Genomic DNA, 15432 nt, shown 5'->3' with positions numbered 1-15432 from the left:
CTTTTGAGGATTGCTCTGCCTGGGATTTATCTTGAGTCCAACTAAAAGCATTTTACATAGTTTGTTTGGATTAAGATTGCCAAGTTGTGGAGCCACTGAGGCTCCTCACGCGTCCACAGCCATGCTCATGGCAAAGGGCTTGGCTCTGGAGCTCAGTCTCATGTGGTCGTGTATGTAGGGACCTCCACCTCCATATAAGAGCTAGGACTGAAGGAGCCACAGACAGTCATTCTACACTGCCTGCATTTTGAACATGTAGAAAGAAATGTGGAGAGTTTGGAGAGTTTGAAAAGGATGGTCTAGGGGGCTGGGGGTGAAATTACCGCAAGAGTATCTCACCACCTCTCTCAGAGTGTGTTAAGAAATGAACATGTGTGGAATCTATAGTAAAAAGTGGTATTAAGCATTTGAAAGATGGGCCTCTTCCAGACAGTTCAAGTCAAGCAGACTGCCATCTGGATTATTCCCGTCATAGTTGCTCTCTCTGCCCACATTTCTGCAGCCGCCTTTCCTGCCTCCCTTATTAATAGGTTCAGAAATGACTTTGGATGACTTCTTCCTATGTTAACATACTTTTTGATGAAATAACAGAGAGTATTGTCATTAAAGATCTGGAAAAACGTTAAATCCTTACAGGACTCAAATGCAGCACATTTAATGGTTGACGTAGAACTCAGAGCAAAGAAATCACTTTTTCCAACAACAGAAGGAAACTGTTGGCGACTTCCAAATTGGCTAAAGATCCTTGTTCTAACCATTCTTTTGGTTTAAAATTGCCAACCTTAAAAGTGATTTCAGATTTGGCACCAGACACTCTGGAGGCTGCTAAAGTATACTTAGGAAAGACTTTAAAGCCATTAAAGTTATATGGCAGTATTTTGAAGTTGTCTTTTAAATATGATGGACCCAGTTGTTTGACCATACGTAATACATAATACCATACAGCTCCGGAGTGGCATTATTTGGAACAGAGTTTATGAATCATTTAAAAATTGTACCTGTAACCAATGCAAAAGCTATAATTTTGTATAAAGCTGTAAATAATCTATCTCAAAAATCTACATAAGATTGACAGATAGAGTGCTATTTGGGGTTTATGGGTATTTTGATAAACTTTGATTAATATTCTCAAGTCAATCGTCATTGAATGAAGTATTTTAAAATTTTTTGGTGAAAATTATGTATGTTTTCCAGTGTTTTCTAAAGACTTTTATTTTCCAATGGAAATTCAGAGCCACCTAGTGACCAAAAACAAAATGTCTAAAGTATAAAACATGACAAGAAAAAACTCCCAGCAAAAGAGAAAAGCAATCATTTATCCCCGGGCTTTGATATCCAGAGATAAAATTATATCCAGTTCAGGTCTACAAAAGTAGAATTCTTACAAATTAAATAGACTAAGTCTCTTGTTATTTGGGGATTAAAGGCCCCTAAACACAGACTTGAGGTATATAGATGATTAATTTTTGTAGACATCAATTTATCAAATGAGATTGTCTGACTTATACAAATATACATCCCCCCTTCCTTGATGGTGTGTTCTGTTCCTGAGCAGTTTGTATATTATGTCTCGAGAAAAGAAAAGGTGGAACAGCAGTCTCACAGAAGATAGGACCAAAGGTGGAGGAGAAAGAAAGGCATGGGGTAATCTTAAACTTCCCAAATGAGGCTTCTAATTCAGATTCATTTTTGAGCATAAAGATTCAGGCAATTCTATTAAATTTGGCTGGGTTAAATTCAGCAAACCTGTTGAGTCTTTTTCTTTTGGAGACAGAATCTCAGTCTGTCGCCCAGGCTGGAGTGCAGTGGTGTGATCTCTGCTCACTGCAACCTCTGCCTCTGCCTCCTGGGTTCAAGTGATTCCTGTGCTTCAGCCTCCCAAGTAGATGAGACTACAGGCATGTGCCACCACACCTGGCTAATTTTTGTATTTTTAATAGAGATGGAGTTTCACAGTGTTGGTCAGGCTGGTCTCGAACTTCTGACCTCAAGTGATCCGCCCACCTCTACCTCCCAAAGTGCTGGGATTACAGGTGTGAGCCACTGCGCCTGGCCCAAGTCTGGACATTTACAGGTTTCTTGCTAGGCATGAATGTAATAAATCTAAGATGCGTGTAGAGAGCCAGGGTTTTCGGCTTGGTTGAAGTAGAGCGAGTCTGGAAGGACATATAGGAGATGAAGGTGGAGAGATAGAACGTGGCTGTGATGTGGAATACTGTGACACCTGTTACTTTTGGGGGCCTTTTGGCTAAAATCATGGTCATAGGTCATTGGCGCCCGAGCTGTGACCGCCGCCACTGGGGCAGCCAGCACAATTGGGCGGAGGTGGCGTTGCCCCTTCAGACCTGAAAGATGTTTGAAAATTCCAGTGACAGTGACTCATCTTGTGGTTGGACTGTCATCAGTCATGAGGGATCAGATATAGAAATGTTAAATTCTGTGCCAGCCACTGACAGCTGTGAGCCCACCCTAGAATGTTCATCTTTAGAGCAAGAGGAACTTCAAGCATTGCAGATAGAGCAGGGAGCAGCCAAAATGACACAGTGCTTATAGAAGAAACTGCTTATCCAGCTTTGGAGGAAACCAGCTCAACAATTGAGGCAGAGGAAGAAAAGATACCCGAAGATGGTATCTATATTGGAACTGCCAGTGATGATTCTGATATTGTTACCCTTGAGCCACCTAAGTTAGAAGAAATTGGAAATCAAGAAGTTGTCATTGTTGAAGAAGCACAGAGTTCAGAAGACTTTAACATGGGCTCTTCCTCTAGCAGCCAGTGTACTTTCTGTCAGCCAGAAACTGTATTTTCATCTCAGCCTAGTGACGATGAATCAAGTAGTGATGAAACCAGTAACCAGCCCAGTCCTGCCTTTAGACGACGCCGTGCTAGGAAGAAGACTGTTTGTACTTCAGAATCTGAAGACCGGCTAGTTGCTGAACAAGAAACCGAACCTTCTAAGGAGCTGAGTAAACATCAGTTCAGTAGTGGTCTCAATAAGTGTGTTATACTTGCTTTGGTGATTGCAATCAGCATGGGATTTGGACATTTCTATGGCACAGTTCAGATTCAGAAGCGTCAACAGTTAGTCAGAAAGATACATGAAGATGAATTGAATGATATGAAGGATTATCTTTCCCAGTGTCAACAGGAACAAGACTTTCATAGATATATATCCATTGAAAGAAAAATCTTGCAAGTGTTGGACACTACTGAAGCAGAGAAGATGCCTTTGAAACTCAGAAAATTGAACCTTGCTACAGAAAAGATGCGGTATTTTAAAGAGTATTCTCTGGATGAGGAAAAAAAGCCTTATCCTCATTACAGGAAGAGTTAAACAATACGTAAGAAACAGATTTAGAATATTGGGAAGAAAAAGGGACAAGTACTGAATTAGTTAATAGAAATCCAGAAACTTAAGCAGCATTTGGAAGAGGAAAAGCAGAAAAAAACACCAGCTTCCTTATCAAAGGGAGACTCTGTTGGCAGAAGCAATAGATGCTAAAGAGGGAACTGGAGAAAGAACGACTAGTAACTACGGCTTTAAGGGGGGAACTCCCAGCAGTTAAGTGTAGTCGTTTACATGGCAGGTCCATTCTCCCAATTGTATACCCTTGAAAAAAGGAAATAGCAATCTTACGGAAAGACTCACTGAGCTGGAATGGAAGCTAACTCGAACAGCAGCGTTCTGATTTGTGGGAAAGATGTAATGTTGAGGCAAAAGATCAAGTGGAAAACAAACAGATGGAAAAAAAGAAAGGGGGCAGAGGAAACCACAGGGCTAAAAATAAGTCAAAGGAAACATTTTTGGGTTCAGTTAAGGAAACATTTGAGCCATGAAGAATTCTACCAGGAGTTTGTGAGGCATCACAAAGAGAAAATTAAGCAGTCTAAAGAAGCTGTGAAGTGAAAATCGTGAAAAAATTCTCAGACTCGTTAAATCCACTTTCAGACATTTTAAAGATACCACCAAGAATATCCTTTGATTGAAAAGGGTAATAAAAGATTTTGGTGCTAACAAAGAAGTCTGCCTGAAAAAGCAAGAACAGTTTTTAGTGACTATTTACATTCCACAGTATTATAGGCACTTACAGAAAACCATCAATAATGAGGCCCTACTATGCAAAAATGAGAAGGAAAAGAAAAGCCATTCACTTAAGAATTCAGAAAAAATACAAATTCAAAGAAATGCAGTCCTGGCCGATAAGTTGTAGAGACAATTCTCATTCTTTCAGAAAGGCTGTTCTGTGTGTATTTGATGTGCTCAACAAAGTCATGACCTGTTTTTAACACAAGTGGTGAATCCTAGTAAGATGGATGAAATTTAGACAGAAATTTCAATAGTGTACATGTAAAAGAACTGGATACTTTTTGTTCACTGGACGAACCTTAATCAGTTTCATCAATAGTTTTGTTCTAAATGGTGTCGTTTACATGATCAGAAAGCTCTTTCACTGACTGTTAATGATGTTATCAAGATTATCTTAAGAAACATAAGGAATATCAAGTAATAATGATGGAGTATTTTGAGAAGTTTGGATGAATTATATATATGACATCTTCTTTGGTCACACTTTTTCCCCCTCCATAATGGACCCAGGTCGGTTTACATAAAACATGTCCATTACAGTAGTTTGTAACATTTGGTAGATGGATAGCATTTTTTATGATTTGTGAGTTTTCTTGGAAGGTTACCTGTTTCTAAAGAGTTTTGTGCTTTTATTGCCCACTGAGAATTCAGAATATAATTGAAGGTGGGTCTAAAAATATTAGGTATTACAAATAGAACCATTTCATATAAACGTAAATCACTTTGATGGAAGCAAATGGTTTAATTTTTATCCTAAAATCAGTTAAAATATATTATAAATCCTATTTTGCCAAAGTTGTTTTTCTTTTCAGATATGTTTAATAATGAAAGATCACCCGTGAGTGAAATTTATTTTCCCTTTAATCTTTTGTGTAATTTATCACTTTCGAAGCCTAGGGGTGAGCAACACAAATTTTTACTCTGAAAGTCAGAAGAGCTCCATATATAATAATTTCGAATGCCCCTCACCTTATTTTTCACTGTCCCCATTTCCCACATACCAGCTATTAGATACTTAATACTTAATCACATAATTATATCCTTTGATAAAAGGTAGAGGCACAAGAGCAACTGGACAAGTCGATTTTCTAATGTGTGTACCTCATAATAATTTTTTATCCATTTTCCATCTTGATATTATTTAACATGAAACTACCTAATCTTAAATATGTTTAGCTTTCACTTTTAACCTATGAAATACTTATCTTTCTGAATAAATATAATGTGTCTATAAAAAATAAAAATAAAAAAAATCATGGTCATAGTTAGGATGACTAATCTGGATGCAGCATGTAGAGTAGACTGATGCAGGGTAAACCGATGTCAGGAAGAGTAATGAAGTTATTCTAATGGTTTTGAATACAAGTCATAAGCATGCGACCTGGAATTATTAAAGTAAGAAGGGAAACAGTAGGTTAGAGAAAAAGAGAGGAATCTTTGGTACTGATTTGGGGGAGCAGTGATATCAAGGGTGACTCCAAAATATCTGCCCTAGTTGATGAGGAAAGGAAAATGATAGAAATAATATCGTATAGTATTAGTGATGGAAATAAGGGTACCAGGGAAGTAGCTGGTGTGTGATGGAGAAAGTGTGAGTATGGTTTTGACATCCATCCATTCATTCAGAAACATGTACGGGGTGCCTGCTGTGTGCTGAGTGCTCAGGTTGCAGTAACATCAACAGACCCCAACTGCCAGATACCCAGGGAAGAGGAAAGCAGCTCTGTTTCTACACCAAGGAGCCAGATTAGATTCAATGGAAAAGCTCTTTGCCAAGTGCACCAGCTTTTTTAACTAATTTATCTAAACTGTAGGGGATAACTATTATTATATTAGTGTACAAAGGAAGCGAGACTGGAGAATTCCCTGACCTCCCTCACAGGATGTGTGACAGGGGTGTGGATTGTCTGTTTGGCCGCTGTGTGCTCAAACCCCTCGTGGGAGGAGCACGCAGACTGGCAGGTGCAGGAGCCAGTGTGAGTGCTTTTGGGCTCCAGCCCCATAGTAGCATCTAGGGCTGGGTGCCTGTGACTCCCAAAGCCCCAGTGGGCATGCTACAGTGCTCTTTTAACTCTGCCGTCCACAGATGAGTTAAGTGTTAACCAGTTCAGTGCCCTCTTGGTACCCGGGTTCTTTTCCAGCCTCCAGGAAGAATCAGGTCACACGGACAAAGTGAAGGATGGTAAATGTGGGGGATTTTATTGCTGGATGAAGATGGTTCCCCGCAGGGTGGATGGGGAGTTGGAAAGGGAATGGAGTGGGAAGATGATCTTCCCCTGGAATTCAGCCACTCTCCTCTGTAACTGACCCCAGCCAAAGTCCTCTCGATGTTCACACACTCCTTTTCTTCTCTCCTTCTCTGCCATGCTGCTCCTCTGCTCTTCTGTTTATCTGCTTCTGGAGCCTGGGGTTTGGGGTCTGTATGGGTACAGGATAGTGGGGCATGTCAGCATTTGGGTATGAAAGGCAGCGTTTGGGTACGAAAACAGGAATGCTTATTCCCATTTAGGGCTACGGGTTTCCAGGATTGAGGGTGGGGCCTGGGAACTGCCCTCTTCTACCCAGTATTTCCCTGCTTCCTGTTTGTATCAGAAGTAAATATGAATTCACAGTCACACAAAAACTCTGTGACAGAGGCAAGCATCAAATGCACTATTTCCATTACGCCTCAAACGGTGGGCTCCAGGGAGGCAGACCCAGATTGGGAGGTGAGCAGGCAAGGCCTCTGCAGATGAAAACTCTACCTCAAGGGGACTGTAGCCCAGTCAGCTCAGTGGCCTCCAGCTAAAAGGGGCTTGTTTCTTCCAGTATGAAGTCCGCTTCTCCAGCAAACACCTGCTTTGCCCTGGAGCAGAGCAGGACTTAGGTTCTTGTCCCTATTTGCCACTTTCTGATCTGCTCCTGTCTGAACTTCCTGAGCCCCTCCTAGACTACGTTGCTTGGATCAGTCCCCCTGGTCAAGGGTGACCATGGAATAGAGAAGGATCAGAAGCTTTGACTTTAAATTCACAGCCATTTGCTACCTATAATTTTTTTTTCTGGACCCATCACAAAAATTCCTTGTGACTTCAGCCTTCTTATCCACCCATCCAGATTGTGTTGAGGGTTAAATGAGATAATGTAGAGAGAAATGCTTGTATGGATTGTAAATTTCTATGGGGTACAAAATGCCTGCATCCTTTCCAAACACCGTGATTCATCTGGGCCTTGTGGTGCTTGCCTGTAGTCCCAGCTACTCAGGAGGCTGAGGCGGGAGCAGCCCTTGAGGCACGAGACTGCAGTAAGCTAGGATCATGCTGCTGCACTCCATCCTGACTGACAGAGTAAGACTCTGTCTCAAAAAAAAAAAAAAAAAAAATTGTTTAAAGATATAACAAACACCAGACACCCTAATTCAACAGAGCAATTATTTCCTTTCATTGTTATTCCCACTTGATTCTTCTGCAACTCTCTGCAGCACTAAGCAAGGAAACCCCTCAGCACCTCCTGGACTGAAAACACCAGGAATTATACATGCAGATTCCTTTAAGAACCATATCACCCATGGCTGGACAGGAGCGTGACTTCAGCACTACTTCTTTGTTTCACCAAGTTTGCATTTATTTAAGTTCTACACAGTATGTCCCAAAAGCCTCAGTGCAGTTTTACGTGTTAATAGTGTCAGTTATAGAAATACTATAAACTTACAAAACACTGCATGTGGAAGTTTAGTTATTTTCATCTCTTTTACTCTATTAGTTTTGTAAGTTTTGAATAATATATTTTGAACTTTCTATTTTGATGTAGTCTCCTGATTGAAGATAGCAAAGGTTAACTAAAAGAAAAAATAATTGTTTTAAAAAATTTAATTATTAGAACTAAATCAGTATAAAAGGAATGAAAACAAACTTTCAAATGATGTTTTATGTAAGTTTTTAATATGCGTATTTCTGAAGTCATTAAAACTTAAAACTGCACTAAGACTTTTGGAATCTATTGTAATCTCTCTTTTTTTGGGTAGGGGCTCGGGTCCTCCTACCTCAGCTTCCTGGGTCACTGGAACTATAGATGCACTCCACCATGTACGGCTATATTTTTGTTGAGATGGGGTTTCTCCATGTTGCCCAGGCTGGTCTCGAACTTCTGGGCTCAAGTGATTCCCCGCCTCCGCTTCGCAGAGTGCTGGGATTATAGGTAATGAGCCACCATGCCTGGCCCGTTGTAATCTCTTGACCATACCACTAGCAACAAAGCTTTGGGCTTCATTAATAAATTCTTCCTCACTTCAGTTATTATCACAATTGTTACCAATTGAGCCCTTCACTCTGGCAGTGATTTATTGGCATTCTCTAATATTAGTCATCTCAAGCAGAAAAACTTAGAATGGTTTATAGATGTTTTAGTTTCTGAAATTTCAGTCTGAATCCTAGTTTAGGCCCTTTACTCATTTGCATACGAGTAAAAAGCAGTTTTCAAAACTAACACGACTCAGAATGCAGCCAAGCAATCAATAAAAGCTTCTCTTTGAGTTTGCCAGTTGACATTATTTATTCTGGCAGTAGTTAATACATCTAAATATTAACTAATTAATCTAGCTTGTAATATTCGCTGCTGGTTTCGTTGAATGAGGTGGGAGTAGGTCAAATCTACAGACCATTCACAATCTCCAAATGCAAATAAAGTAGCATTTGTTTGTAGGTGGAACCAAATGATTATAAATGAATGGTGAGCCATCTCCTGGGATTGGACATAAAGGTCCTGTAAACGCAGAATTGTATCAACAAACAGCTGTTGGGAAAATACTATTATGCTGTAATAGCTGCTATTAAAATCCATTAGCAGTCTTGATGGCCTGTTTGCATTTGATGCATCATTTGCTCTGAATAGCATTTCTTCCTAAAGTTTTGCAGTAGAATTTATGCAGACTGATAGGCAGTAACAGTGACATTCTGGGAGATTAATACTGATTAAACACTTAGCTCACACTGGCTACTCCAGCCCCCTCAAATGCTGCAAATACTGCAGTTTAAGTATCACGGGGGGCAGGGCACGGGCAGGGTGGGTGGGGAACAGCATCAAGCCTCAGGGCACTCCCCTGCCCCTGGTGGTGGAGGCTTTCTCACACTTAGTGTGAGACATCCATTTTGCTTCCATGACAAATGTTTGCAGACTTGAAGCAGGTCCTCTGTTTCCTACTTTTTAATAACCTGCCTTTTCCTCATCCTAATACCTTTTCCAGACTCAGGGAATCCTCCTGGGAGGCCACAGTGCCTTCAGGACACAGTCTGGCTGAAAATATTAGATGTCTAATGAGATTTTGAAAAACACATGTGTTGGCAAAGAGAATGCAGCTGTTCCGACGGAGGAAGCATTCCAATGTTAGGATGGAAAGTCAGCGCTGGCTCCTAGTTGCGACAGCCATGCAACCCTGGGAAGAATGGGGAAACAGCGCCATCTGGCCGGCGAGCCATACAGGCAACTCCCAGGGGTTTACCAATTCAAAGAGGAGAGCTGGCAGGGACTGGTTTAGGCCAGCTTCACAGTTCCGGGGCACCGCGAGTGATCCAGGATATACAGAGACGTTTTCACTCAGATTAGAAGAGACATTAGGGTAAGTCACTCATAAATGTAGAATACATTAAATAAAGAGTAATTTTTTATCTTAAAAAAGCAGTTCTTTTTGACATACACACTTACACTACCTCTCGTTAGTTGGGAGATTTTCAGATATTCATCAGAATGGCTCTGTAAAGAGCTGAGGTTTGTTAATTTTAAATATTGTTCATCTACTGTCACTTTCTTAATAGCCAAAGCTGGTGGTTGGTAGGAGGTGAAAGGGAAGGACCACCAGGAAATTATTTGAAAGTTTCAATCCTCAAAGTATAATCCCCTGGCCAGGCGTGGTGGCTCACGTCTATGGTCCCAACACTTTGGGAGGCCGAGGCAGGTGGATCACTTAAGCTCAGGAGTTCGAGATCAGCCTGGACAACATGGCAAAACCTTGCCTCTACTAAAAATACAAAAATTACCGGGGCATGGTGGCGTGCGCCTGTGGTCTCAGCTACTTGGCGGGCTGAAGCGAGAGGATCGTTTGAACTTGGGAAGTCGAGCTGCAGTGAGCCAAGACTGCATCACTGCTCTCCAGCCTGGGGTGACAAAGTGAGACCGTGACTCAAAGCAGAAACAAAAGCCAAGTATGATCAGCAGCAGATTGAGCGTTCCCTGGAAGCTTGTGAGAAATCCAGATTCTCCCCGAGGTGTCTGAATCAGAATCTACATTTTAACAAGACCCCTTCTTGCCCCCTGAATGCCTTCCCTAACTCCTCAAGGCAGGCTTCTAGATTCCTGCCCTCTCCTCCCAGTGTTCTTTGTCCACACCCCCACTAGACAGTGTTGCTTCTTGAATGCTTAGCCACAAATTCTTTAGGGCAGGAAGCTGAGTATTTTTTTTATATCCCCACAGTGGCACATGGTGTTCACTTAACCACCCATCCAGCCATCCATTCCTCCCTCCCTCATTCTCTCTCTCCATCGGTTTATCATTTTTTCATTCGTTTACTCGTTAATTTATTTCTTCACTCATTCAGTAAGTATCCATCTACCGTGAATGAGCCAATGCTTTAGGTATCAAGGATATGGTGTGAACGTGATAAAGTCCCTGTTGCCGTGCTGGGGGCAGGGGAGCTGAATAGCAGACACATAAACTATTAAATACACAGTATGATTTCCTGTTTTGAGAAAGTGCCTTGAAGAAAAATAAATCAGGGCTTAGGAATTCAGAAGGCCTCCAATAAGTATCTGTTTAATCGTCAAATAAATAAAAAAGGTAAGTTAGTAATGAGATGAAAAAGAGCAATAAGGAACCATATAAAAATTTTTGGTTTTGGTTTTTGTTTTTTGAGACGGAGTCTCGCTCTGTCACCAGGCTGGAGTGCAGTGCCGTGATCCTGGCTCACTGCAACCTCCGCCTCCTGGGTTCAGGTGATTCTCCTGCCTCAACCTCCCGAGTAGCTGGGACTACAGCGGTGTGCCACCAAGCCCGGCTAATTTTTGTATTTTTTAGTAGAGACGGGGTTTCACCATATTGACCAGGATGGTCTTGATCTCTTGACCTCGTGATCTGCCTGCCTCGGCCTCCCAAAAGTGTTGGGATTACAGGCGTGAGCCACTGCTCCCGGCCGGAAGGATATAAAGTTTTAATAGAATTTTAAGAACGAAGGTGATGGACTTAGGAAATGTCCTACCTAACTGGTCAAATGAAAAGCAAGTATACAAACTGCCACCCTAGCTCTGCGAGCATTCAAGAGAAAGAAAGACAGGAAGTGTTTGGCTGGTAACATTCAGCAAGGAGTTGAATTGAGGTAAGAACCCCCTGAAGGCACTCCTTAGCAAATGATGTTCATGCATGGCCATATAAAAAGGGAAGTTCGTGGATAGATGGTTCATTAGGACCTAAGACATGATAGAATGTTTCTGTGGAATTAGTGAAGTTGGGATGTCCTGGGATGTATTAATTTATGTGTCAGTAAAATCAAGGAGGGGAAGTACTAACACATCAGAGATAGGCCTGTTATTCTGCTTCTCCACCCCACTCCCACCCCCCACAAATTAGCAGGTTCTGAGTAGTTAAAACTTGAAGCAGCCTTAAAACTAGCTTTTCTCTATGTTCACTCACATGTGCATCCTTCTCACTGCAAAGGGCTTTTTTTTTTTTCATTTTTAAGGGACTAGGTGTAAAGAAGAGATGCTGACAATAACACGCATTGGAAAAAAATCCAGATTATTAAGTCATAAAACCTGAGTTCCAGTCTCAGTCTCACCTTTTGCCTCCTACTAGCCATGTGGCCTTTTATAGGTTTGCAATCCGAACCATGTCTAGTCATTAGATCCATGGTTCTCAACCCTGGCTGTATGGTGGAATCACTTAGGCAACTTTTAAAAACTACTGAAGCATGGCCCTATTCCTGATTTCTAGACTAGAATCTCAGGGGAGTGGTGAGCACTGGCAGGACTGGGGGTCATTTTTCAAAATGCACCCTTGGGTGTTGTAACATTCATCCAGAATGGAGAACCCACAGGTCATCTGTTTCACAAGGTTCCTTATTACTCCTGACAGAGAAGGAAAGCTTTTTAAAAACTTTGTTGCAGTGGAAAGCACAGGCTCTCATAAGCAGATGGCTCTCAGTTCTAATGTCATATTGTAAGTTTCATATACATTGCATCCTTTAGTAATAAATGTGCTTAAAAACGTATTTTGGAGGGCACAGTGGCTCACACTTGTAATCCCAGTACTTTGGGAGGTTGAGGCAGGACTCACTTGAATCTTGAAGTTTGAGACCAACCTGGACAACATAATAAGACTCCATCTCTACAAAAGATTAAAAAATTAGCCAGGCATGGTGGCTTTTGCCTGTGGTCCTAGCTACTCAAGGGGCTGAGGCAGAAGGTTCCATTGAGCCCAGGAGGTCGAGACTCTAGTGAGGTGTGATCGCACTACTGCACTCTAGCCTATGTGACAGAGCAAGACCCTGTCTCAAAACAAAACAAAACAGTGTATCTATGAAAAGTAATACCTTCTTTAGAATTAATACATAGTTTAAATGTCTGATTAATAGATGATGTTAAAAGCAATAGTTGCCTTTTTCTATTAGAACTATCAGAGAGGAGCCCAATGACTCTTTTCAAACATTCTGAAAGACTGGACTAGCTAATCTTTGGGTTATTCAAGTGTAGAACTTGGGCTCTGGAGTCAGTATCCCTAACCAACTGCTGGATCAAATATTTTTAAAGCATGTGGTCTTGCTTAACTTCTCTACACCCCAGTCTTCCATACCTGTAGATTGGGGAATGATATTAATACCATTATTAACCTGTCCAAAATGATTATTTTCAGGAATAAATAAACTAATCCCTATGATATGCTCAGAGCGTTGCCTGCCATATTATAAGTACTGAAATATTCATTGTTATTATTAACCTTCTATTCAGGAGACAGAAAACCTACAGAAAAAAGTTTAAGGAGAAAATTTTACCTCCATATAAGGAAAAAAATTTTCTAATATCCTATCCAAAGACGGAATGAACATCTCATGTGGTCATGAGCTTCCCATCTGTAGAAGTGTTCAATCCCAGGCTTTAAAATCGCCTACAAGAGTGAGGTATAAGGTATTTAAGGATTGAGTGAGTCATTGAACTAAGTAGCTTTTAAGGCCCATCTAAATCCTGATATTTGATTTTTCTTTCATTTCAATTTTAAAGTTATATGTGTCTGTGAAGAGCCTAACTAATCTATCTCTCTTGGGGAGAAGAAATTTCAGTGGATGCTCCTAAATGGTGTCATGGCTTTTCCTGAGATCCAAATTTGATAGTTCTCCACACTTAAATTTAGTAGGAACAAAATCCACTGCTTCCAAAACCACCACTAGTTTTCTGACTTAGAGTTTGGCGAAGAATATAATGTAAATAGCCCTATCATTTCTTTTCTATCACAATAAATATCTAACCAAATTTATTTAGTTGTTCATTTTGGCTGGAGGTTGGAGGGATCAGTAAGAATTTCTAGTAGTATTTTCGGTGAGAGATTTTTTTCCAATTATATTGACTTAAACAAACCAAACAGAGCTATTCTGCCATATTTCAGTATGGATTTGCTTGGTACTTTTCCGATGAAGATACAAATTTAAAGGCCTTCTATTTCCTGTGACAAGGGCAGAAGGAAATCTGAGATATATAGAACAAGCATTTAATGATCTAACTGTTGCAAATTATCTCTGACTCTTTAAAAGTGAAATATAAAATGGAAAGTGTTTTTGTTCATAGCAAGTATGCAAAATAATAATATCTGTGCTGGCATTAAGCCTAGAAGACACACTAACTTCAGTATGCTTTTAATTCCAGGCCTTTCACTGACTCTAAATTTCAGTAACTTCATTGATGAATATCAATGTTATTGACCCTACTAAGGTGTGTGTGTGTGTGTGTGTGTGTGTGTGTGTGTGTCCCCTAGGGAACTGCTGCCATCTGTCAGTGAAGAACGTCTAGCATTCTTGCAAAGAACAGCTGTTTATATCCAGACTGCATAGCAGAGTGCATTAGATGAGGGTATTTGTGAGGCAAAAACGAAGTTCAACTTCTTGTGCATTATGCGTATGTTACGGGTCTAGATTTAGGTGGGCTAATATGTTGAGCCAAAAAGCTTGGCAAATTGATACAGCAGGAGCCTTCTGTTGAACATTAATCATTTCTTTCCTTAATCTTTATACTTGTCTCCTAGTCTGGTTCAATAAATAACAGTGAATTCCCATGGCTTTTGCTACAGAGGCTCAACCCCAGTCCACATTCCCACAAACGATCCTTTAGGTTTGCATTAGCAACTTCCCAGTTATATTTGTAAGCCTGACCTTTCATTGATTTCTAGACACATAAGGATACCTTTCTAGGAACAGCATACAGCTCTCTTGGTTTTCATACAAGCACCTCAAACTCAACAATGCAAATGTGAGCAGGTCACCTTCTCTCTGCTCCCACTGCCGACTGCCTTAGTTCAGTACCTCCTTTTGTCTTACCCAGAGCATAGCAATCAAGAATAGCCCATGGACTCTTTTGTTTGTGCAAATTAGGGACCCCTTTCTTCAGTCCATGGTGCCCCACCACAAAAACTGACTTTGTAAATACATCGTGGGTGAGATCGTGAACTAGATTTCAGGCCGTGCAAGCTATGGCCCTGACAGGGAGACACTGACTGTGCATAGGAAAACTAATTTTCTCCTGTCCTCTGTACTTCTGGCCACCAAATGTGTGGGGTGTTTTTCCCCACACCAAGCAATTCTCTGCCACAACAATTGGGTGTTCTGTAATTCAATTAAATTCAGACACTGTTTACCTGGAACGAGTGCAAGCCTCCTTGGCTTGGTCTCACAAGACTGCCCCAACTTCCATGCCAATCACAAGTCTGGGCTGTCACCTGTGCTTCTGATACACTGGCTATAAATCAGAGGTTCCCATGACTCTCTCCTTTCATGGGAGTTCAATAATTTGCTAGAACAGCTCACAGAGCTCAGGGAAACATTTACACTTATTGGTTTATTATTAATATATAATAGAAGATATGACAAAGAACACGGATGAAAAGGTACATAGGAGTCAAGAAGGGTCCTGAGCACAGGAGCTTCTGTGTCTTTGGTGTTGGAATGCACCGCCCTCCTGACACATGGACATGTTCATCAACACAGAAGCCCACCAATGTCATCTCGTTAGAACAAAAAGACGCTCCTATCACCCAGGAAATTCTAAGGGATTTAGGAATGCTGTGTCAGGAACCAGGGTCAGACCATATACTAAGACGAAAAATGCTTCTGGCACCCCT

General features: G+C 41.0%; 1 protein-coding gene and 1 pseudogene across 13 annotated transcripts in view; both read left to right on the top strand.

Annotated features, from left to right (window-relative positions):
* Positions 1–15432, top strand: part of PRUNE2 (prune homolog 2 with BCH domain) — a 301804-nt gene that overhangs the window by 155312 nt on the left and 131060 nt on the right. The window lies entirely within an intron of this gene.
* LOC108542637 (cell cycle progression protein 1 pseudogene) lies at positions 2067–4638 on the top strand (annotated as a pseudogene).

The sequence above is a fragment of the Rhinopithecus bieti genome, unplaced genomic scaffold (genome assembly GCF_001698545.2).
Source record: "Rhinopithecus bieti isolate Rb0 unplaced genomic scaffold, ASM169854v2 scaffold_19708, whole genome shotgun sequence".
In the NCBI taxonomy this organism is placed as follows: Eukaryota; Metazoa; Chordata; class Mammalia; order Primates; family Cercopithecidae; genus Rhinopithecus; species Rhinopithecus bieti.
Note: the sequence above shows the minus strand (reverse complement) of the source record. Positions and strands in the feature narration are given on the sequence as shown.